Here is an 8,726-nt window from a genome sequence, read left to right as displayed (position 1 = left end):
CTGAGGACAGAAACAGATATGTGGAACAAACATTTTAAGACAATTCTTACCTCCTTACTGGTGTTTTTCATCACAGCTGGTTAGTAGATGAGCTGGGTCTCATTCCTTTTACTACTACCCTTGATAAAAATGTTTTTTTTTTTAACAAACAGCACATTTGATAGGAAATATCTGTATCAAGAAATAAAAGAAGATAACTTTTTACACAGGTTTTATGTATTATAATAAGATTATGCTGAACAGGTTCACACACTTATACTTAAACCAAAGTTTTAAGGTGCACTTAAGTTTTTAAAAAAATGAAAATCAAACATATGGGTTTTTTTTAATTCCAGTGGCAAAGTGATATTGTTTTGCCCAATATGATAAAAACACGTGCCAATGTCAGAAAAGTATGCAATACCAAACAATATGCAAGGCAAATTTTGACAAACAGAATTTCCACCCTTAAACAAACATTAATAACAAGAGCAGAAAATCTTTAAATCGATTTTGGTGATGAGGCATATTATATGATTTAAATATTTTAACCCCTAGAAGAGTGAAGAGGAGAGTGGAGTAAGGTTGGTGGAAGAGTGGAGGTTGTAGAAAAATCCATTATGTGGTCTTTGCCTCTTTCTAGCTGTCAGCTTCCAGGGCATGTAGAGAGAATTGGGGGAGAGGGTGGCTGAACAGCCACTGTAAGGAGAAGAAATAACACTTTTAACATGAAGACATTTAAAGGGATGATGTGGCATAATGAAGGTGCTGAAAAGTGAGTGTTTGAGTGAGTGGATAGAGAGAGTTATTGGAAGATGTGAGAGGGAGGGATTTCTCTTCTGCAGTCTCCTAGAGAAGAAATTAAGAATAAAGATTTTGATGTGAGTGGACTCAGGAAAGAGAAAAGGATTGGATTATTGTCTAAGTCCAAAAAGAAAAAGAACTGGTTTGTTTCTTTCTTTTTTTTTTTTGTCGTTTCAATTTTATTTTATTGCAAGGGTTATGTACTGAGGGGTTACATTTGCAAAGTAAGGTGATGAGTACATTTCTTGCCAAACATTGTTTCCTCCTCCCTCATGTTCTCCCACTTTCCTGCCCCTCCATTCCCCTGCCCCCACCGAGTTGGAAGGTTCATTTCCAGCATAGTGTTTTGTGAGTACTGTTATGTCATTGGTTCACTCTTTGTCTTTTGTCTCATCATTTTGTTGTTCCCCTTCCCTTTCCCAAATCAGATAAACATACATACAAGATGCATGGCACCAAAATAAAATACAGTGACAACAGCGTGTTATTATTCCAAATGCCATTTCACAATAATCAAAGAATTCAAAAGGATTGCCACACAAAGGAGGATTTTGAGGTCAAAAACTGCATCATTCTTATAAAATGAATGTCCCTATACTTGAGAAAATTGCTGAAAACAGGAGCTATTTTTGCAGATAATTATCACCATTACTGATGCTTTTTCTTCACAAGGGCATTTGGTGGATCCCAGTTTTTCTGACATGACACAAGAAAGTATTTTGAATCTTGTCAAGGGCACCATCTTCCTCTTTGTAACCACACTTGGCATTTTAGGGAACATCATTGTTTTTGTGAATTTTGTATGTAGTTTTTGGAGAGGTGCTCAGAAGAAATCTATACACCTTATTCTGGTTTGTTTCTTTTAGGGGATTTCAGTGTGATAAAGGGAGAGAGACGTAAAAGAGAGAGGCTGTCCTCAGTGTTTTTGACACCCATACACTTTCAGTGACAGGTTAACGAAAGTTCCAGAGCAGAGGCCTATTTATTTAGGGTCTGGAAGGGAAGAAGGTGTATTAGCCATAGAACAGGATTGAGAAGTGTATAAGTATGGAGGGGTTTGTGTAGAGGGATTTTTAACAGGGCTGTTAACTTGTTGTTTTATCTTTTTGTTTTTCTTTTTTTTGGTCCGGTCATGGAGCCTGAACTCTGGGGTTGGGAATTGTCCCTCAGCTCTTCAGCTCAAGGCTAGTGCTCTACCACTTGAGCCACAGTGCCACTTCCGGCTTTTTTTTTTTTTGCTTATTTGGTGCTGAGGAGTTGAACTCAGGGCCTCAGGCATGCAAGGGAAGCACTGTACCACTGAGCCACCTTCCCAGCCCTTGCTGTTTTATCTTTGGAGGCCTATGACCATCCTCACCTTGTGTCAGCTACACAGGTAGGCAGACAGGAAAGCACAGGGACAGGGGTGAGCAGAAGGAGTTTGCTTGACACAGGCAGACAGTCTTAGCCTAGATAAGCTGGACCAACTGCAAATAACAAGAGTGCAGTTAGAAGGGCAAGGAAAGAGAAAAGGATCTTTGGTGCCAGAGGTCATCAAAGAAAAGAGAGAGTGAGAGAGAAAGGGAGAGGGGGAGAGAAAAGGGGTGAGAGACAGATTGAGCTGCTACAAGATGAGGAGTTACTTTTTAGAGGAGATAGGAGAATCATGGCAGAGAAGGGCTTGGTGAGCAAGGCTGGAGAGTGGGTAGGGGGAACTCTGGAGTGGAGGTCAGAGAAGGACTTGGTGAACAGAACAGAATAAGCAGAGTGGGGGTTTTCTGGAGCAGAGGTAGAGGAGGGCTTATGTATAGGGGACCTGGGACTCCCCACCGTTTTGTTGGAGAATTGTTTAAATCACTAAGAGGAAAACCTAAGGTTCCGAATTTAGGCCAGTGCTGGCCATGATAATGAGACCAGATTTTGGAAGAAAAACACGTCAGATTATTTTTTTACTGTAAATCAGTCAGCCCAGTTCCTTAAGATTAGACCACAGTCATACCAATGGGGTGTCTCTGGGAGACAATTTGGAAAATTTGGTAGGACTACTGAGTCTGTCCCGTTGTTCCAGGCATCCCTGGTGTTTTGGGAAGGCAGATGGACATATCCAAGTAATTAGGATAGAGCATCCCCAAAGGTCCTAATTACAGGGGGTCATGGTGTCAGGAAAAGAGACACTCCTGGAGTCTCCTGGATTCCCACAGACAGGAAGGAAGGAAGGAAGGGAATCCTGGATTCCTGGGGTCCGTTTCATTGCACCTCCACCACAGACTGGGCTGGTAATCTTGTACTGAGGCTTTTACATGGTGAGTGAAGTTGACCAAAAGGCAAAGACCCTCCAGCCTGGAGATAAGAGTCCAGGAACAGAGTAAAAGAGAAAGAATAGGGGGAGAGACCTTTTCTGGGTTTATGCAGGTGGCCAATAATACCTCAAGCCACAGCAGGGTTGCTGTCCACTGCTTGCACTGTTTACAAAGGCAAAGATCAAGAGGTCTTTCATGTGGCTGTTTAGCCCAAAGTAAGCTCTGAGGGCTCTGTCCTCCCAGTGGAGAAAGGCCTTGGAAGGAGGAGGAAGGTAGCAGAAAGCCTCCATGAGGGGTGGCAAGGAGGGGTGTGGCCCCTGGGCAGAGGGCACCCAGTCCTCCAGGGTGTCAGAACCATATGTTAGGAAAATGGAGGAGAATGGAAAAGGAATAGGCTGAACTATATCATCAACAGGTGAGGACTGTTTATTGAGGCACAATGAGGGGCACCATCCTTCCAGTGCATTGGGAGGTTGTGTGAGGGAGCTGGGATAGGATCTGGGTTTTTATAGGAGGTCTGAACAAGGAGGTAGAAGTTAATGAAAAGCCCCTAAGTCAAGGAAGGTGGGGAACTTTCAGTTTGGCCCACAATGGGCTTACGTGGATTTCCCTGCACTTCCAAGGAGGTCACACATACCTGGGATTTTGCCTGGAGTCTGTATGGGCCTGGGACAATAGCGTGGTGGGGAGGGCAGGTCAATCCTTCAGTCCTAATTGGAAAAAGTTATCCTTACCAGCTTTTCTGCATATAACATTCCATAAACATTTTCTTATTAGAGGATTATACAAGATTAGCTATAAATTGATTGATAATGACTGAGCTTGACAGAAAGGTGAGGGAAATCTCTCTACACTTCAGTGAGGTTCTGACTTGTGTTTCACAAAGTGTTATGAAAGCTCTCTATGAGAAATCTAACAGATGCATTTCTAAAAAGTCCTTGCGTGCTTACACTTTCTGATAATGTCTCAACTCAAGTACTTCTTCTTGAAGATCCACACCATTCAATGATGCTGTATTAGATCCTTGTTACATTTTACAGACAGCTCATGGTGATGAAATTTGGGTTTTTCATAATTGCTTTTCCAATTCCATCCACAATATGCAGACAAAAATTACCTGAAAAATTTGTATCCGTTGATAGTGCATATACTTTTCCACTACAAATATAAAATGTAGTAAAATTTTTAATAGCAATCATACTGCACTAGGTTGTGGGCAGATTCTAATGTAAATAATATACTTTGAGCATCCAAAATTTTAATATGCCTATGGTCCTAAAACCAGTACCTTACTGATATTGGGTGACAAATACTTCATATAAGTATAGAAGAAGTTTTCTTCGTATTTTTAAATATATTTTTTGTAAATATCATATACAGAGGGGTTACAGTTACATAAGTAAGGTAATGAGTACGTTTTTTATTGAGCATTGTTACCCCCTCCTTTGATTTTCCCCTACCATCCCTTCCCTGCACACCTCCTCAACTCCCCACTTTACGCCCGTCTGATATTGTCTTGTACATCCCATTGCTACAGTGGGTCAACCTGTATCCTTTCCTTGTATCTTAAATGAAGAAATGCTGGCTTGATTTATGGTTATTCTACTTGTGTAGACACACCTATAGTCACTCACCAAGTCCAAAAGCACATAAGTGAAATGCACATCATCTTTTGTCAGTTGGTATAATTGTATTGTGCACATTTATTGACAGGTTACAAATTATTTTCAATTTTTAATACATTAAAAAACTTTCTTTTTTTTTAATTTCTTGGCCAGGAAATGGAAGACCTCAGTCAGCATTTCTAACTTTAGACTTTTCACATGGGTTGGTTAAGTGTTGACCTGAGGTCCAGTCTTCTGAGGCCTCATTCATCTGCTTAGGAATTGATGGTAGTTGGATGTGAGGGCGATCTGCTGCGACATCTGTCACCCCATTGATCGCCAGGGTTGATTCGGCTGCTCTTGCTGGCTAGGTGGGTGTCCCCTTCCTCCCTCACCGCTACATGTGTGTCCCTCCCGAAACTGTGCACTCGGTCGAGGAGGACGACCATCCCCAATAGAGGAGGATCGGTCTTAGGTCAAGGATATACGGGTAGCTGAGCTCCCCTGCTAGAACCTCCAAACAAGCTCTCAAGGAATTGATGGTAGCTTTTGTAAAAAAGCTCAAGGAAGGATGTCATTTAAAGCCTTATAACCTTATTTTTTACCAGGATATTCTTCTGCTTTGGTTTTTGAGACTGTCTACAAGAGCAAGAATTCCATGGGGAGCAAGGAGACACCATAAGACCTTTACTTACTGAGATTTCTGAGTGATTTGTTATCACTTATACGGCATGTTGCAAGTCGATTCTGGCAAAAACTACCAATTTTAGGAGATAAGATGAGTGGAAAAAAAACTCTTAGAGACAAAGACATCTTCAACATATTCGGTTCCAAGCATTCCATCTAAGGCATATTCAACAATTAGTGAAACTTGTGTTGGCTGTATCTATGTGTCTTTCTCCATGTGTGCATGTATACATGTGTATATGTATGTGTATATTTGTGTGTATAGTAACATACATGTGTACATATATAAGGGCATATACACACATACATGCAAATATAAATATATATAAATATATGTGTATATATATCAGCTGTTCAGTGATTTAATCTAGAGTTCCCAGCACATTGCCATTCTCACAAAGTGTACATGATAAACTGCTCTGAGGATCTGTGCTCATTTCCCCCATTACCTTGTTTTTCATCCCTGTGAACAACTTCAGCCTACTTTCCCTAGGATAGCTTTGTTTTGGTTACTGACTGATAATAAAAGAAAAACATTCTTTGTAAAAGAAAAAGAACTTTTAGGTCACAAATGGATGCCTATGAGATAAAATTATAATAGAAATAAAAGTGAAAAGGAATTCCTAGATCTGTTGTTTTGCCATTTAGAATGGCAAAGAATAATATCACGTTACTCTTATAACTTTTAAAGAGTGCAAGGGTAACTGATGGTCCCTATCATGTTCCCACAAAACCAGTGGATCCTGAAGGATAATAGTAGACCAGCAGAAATTCTAAATAGCAGACATGGAACATGAAAGAGAAAGAGAGAAAATGAGAGAGAGAGAAAGAGAGAGAGAAATATCATAATACTGGAAGTGCATAACAGATAAACAAGAGCTGTATGAGAACCTTCATACTGCTATCTTTAGACTCTCCATGTACATTTGAAGGTATTTGATGTCTGATAATCCATCAATATAAAAATATAAAGTAATTTTGATAAAAATTAAAGATTACTCAGAAGAAATTATAAATACAAAAACAGTCTTCACAGAAGCAAACTCTCAGAGATATTTCATGACTTTGAAAAGGATGAAGTGGCTGAAGTTAGTATAAATTTAGAAGTATGACAATTCACAAAAACATAAAAAGATATTCATGTATTTCATTATATAACCCAAAGCAGAAAGTAAATGTTGTTCAGATGATTTTTAAAAGAACAGTCTCTCCGGTTCTTGGAAGGTGGCTCAGTGTTAGAGTGCTTGCCTTGCATGCGTGAGGCCCTTGGTTTGATTCCTCAGCACCATATAAGGAGAAAAAGACAGATGTGATGCTGTGGCTCAAGTGGTAGCACTCGACTTGAGCTGAGGGACGGCACCCAGGACCCAGAGTTCAAGCCCCACAACCAACAAAAACCAAACCAAAAAACTAAACAAAACACAGTCTCTCACTTTTGTGGCCTCAACTCTGTAAAACCACTGCTTCAGCTAAAGGCTAAGATTTTATGTGTGGACATTCATCAACACTCCTGATTCAGACTCTAATTGAGAAAATTTTTAATCAATATTTTTTTCTTAATTTTGATCGCTGTGAATTCACATGCACCTATAAAAAATGGTCATCCCAGTAACATTTTCAAAATACCTCATAATGACGACCTAAAAAAATTGTATTATATTGCAAAAAAGAAAACAATGCAAAAAATAAAGAAAACCAATAATTAAATATTAATGATTAATAAAATAAAAGCCAAATACCAGTATTTCCAATATTTGATGTATACTACATATTAGATTTTACAATTTGCTCATATTCCTGTACATTTAAAACTGGCTAAGATTATGATGTTCAACAAGAATTTTATAAGCTATGAGTACCCTTTAAATTTACACTGTAAGATAACTTTTTATGTCTCACTCATCACTGATACATGGCTTATATAATCATTTGTTCCTTGCTAACATATAAAGAAAAGAAGCCCTAAAGTTTCAACAGAAATTGTGTAGTTAAAGTCTTATCTCTTTGCTCTGTTTCTTTACACAAAGACTTTGCAACTTCTCATTAATAAATTTTCTATAAACTCTGAAATGTACATACTTAGTAATATATGTCAGCTACCATAAATCTTAAATACTTTATGGAAAAGTTTTATGACCTGACAGTCTTAATTTTCGCATATATAAGCAGGTTCCCAAAATTAAACATATTTAAAACATTAAAACTTTTAACACACCTTAACACTTGCTGCAGTGTTCACTATGAGAGGTGCCCTGTATAGAATAATTGAATTCCTTCTCCTACACATCTCTTGAACAACAAACATCTGGACTCATTTTGTTTTTGTCATATCAATCTTGACTTTATTCTTAAATGTGTGCTTATGTAACAAATATCTGGTTCTAAAATTTCACAATTCTTTTGAACTTGCTTTTTGTTGAATTATCTAGTTTAAAAAAATCAATTCCACTTTATATATAAAAAATGTTCTGTGCTCAATTCGGCAGCACATACACTAAAATTGGAACAATACAGAGAAGATTAGCATGGCCCCTGCGCAAGGATGACACCCAAATTCGTGAAGCGTTCCACAACAACAGATGCTGGAGGGCATGTGACCAGAAGGGAACCCTACTATATTCTTGGTGGGAGTGTAAACTTGTTCACGCACTTGGAAAGCAGTATGGATGTTCCTCAAAGGGTTACACATAGAGCTCCTCTATGACCCAGCAATCCCACTTTTGTGCATTCACCCAAATGATCACTAACAAGGCCATTCTAAAACTACCAGCACAACTATGTTTATTGCAACATTATTTACCATAGCTTAGATATGGAACCAACCCCGATGCCCCACAATAGATTAATGGATCAAGAAAACATTGTGTGTGTGTGTTTGTGTGTGTGTGTGTGTGTGTGTGTGTCTGTGTGTGTGTGTGTGTGTGTGTGATGGAATTCTATCATCCATCAGAAAGAATGACATTGCCCAATTTGTTAGAAAATGGAAAGACTTGGAAAAATTTATATTAACTGAAATAGGCCAAGTCCAAAGAAACATAGGTCCCATGGTATCCCTTATTTGCAATAAGTTATATATGACTGGGAAAAGCAGAAAAGGTCAAAAGCTATGTGCATATGACTAGATAAGGTGATGTTAAACTAAATGAACCCAAGCTAGGGACACAAGTGTGTGTTTTTCCTTTCTTGCTGTTGTTTCTAATGCACTTATAATGTACGATGAGATTTTTTTTTTAATTTGGTCGTCCCACACGGTATAACCCCTGTTTTCAGTGTATTTGGTGTTGATGCACCTGCATCTTTTATATATACTTCTCTAATTTGGAGAGGGAAAGGGAAAAACCAAAATGCTCAAATAGAGATACTGTTTGACCCA

The 8,726-nt window shown here is 38.7% G+C and overlaps 1 non-coding gene across 1 annotated transcript; it reads left to right on the top strand.

The window, feature by feature from the left end:
- Positions 1 to 7,823: 7,823 nt before the first annotated feature.
- Positions 7,824 to 7,930, top strand: LOC122096348. The gene has a single exon (XR_006145280.1). It is a non-coding gene; the product is annotated as a U6 spliceosomal RNA (small nuclear RNA).
- Positions 7,931 to 8,726: the final 796 nt, after the last annotated feature.

The sequence above is a fragment of the Dipodomys spectabilis genome, unplaced genomic scaffold (genome assembly GCF_019054845.1).
Source record: "Dipodomys spectabilis isolate Male_0828 unplaced genomic scaffold, ASM1905484v1 ptg000368l, whole genome shotgun sequence".
NCBI lineage: Eukaryota > Metazoa > Chordata > Mammalia > Rodentia > Heteromyidae > Dipodomys > Dipodomys spectabilis.
The sequence above is the reverse complement of the archived record's forward strand: the minus strand, read 5'-3'. Positions and strand labels throughout refer to the sequence as shown.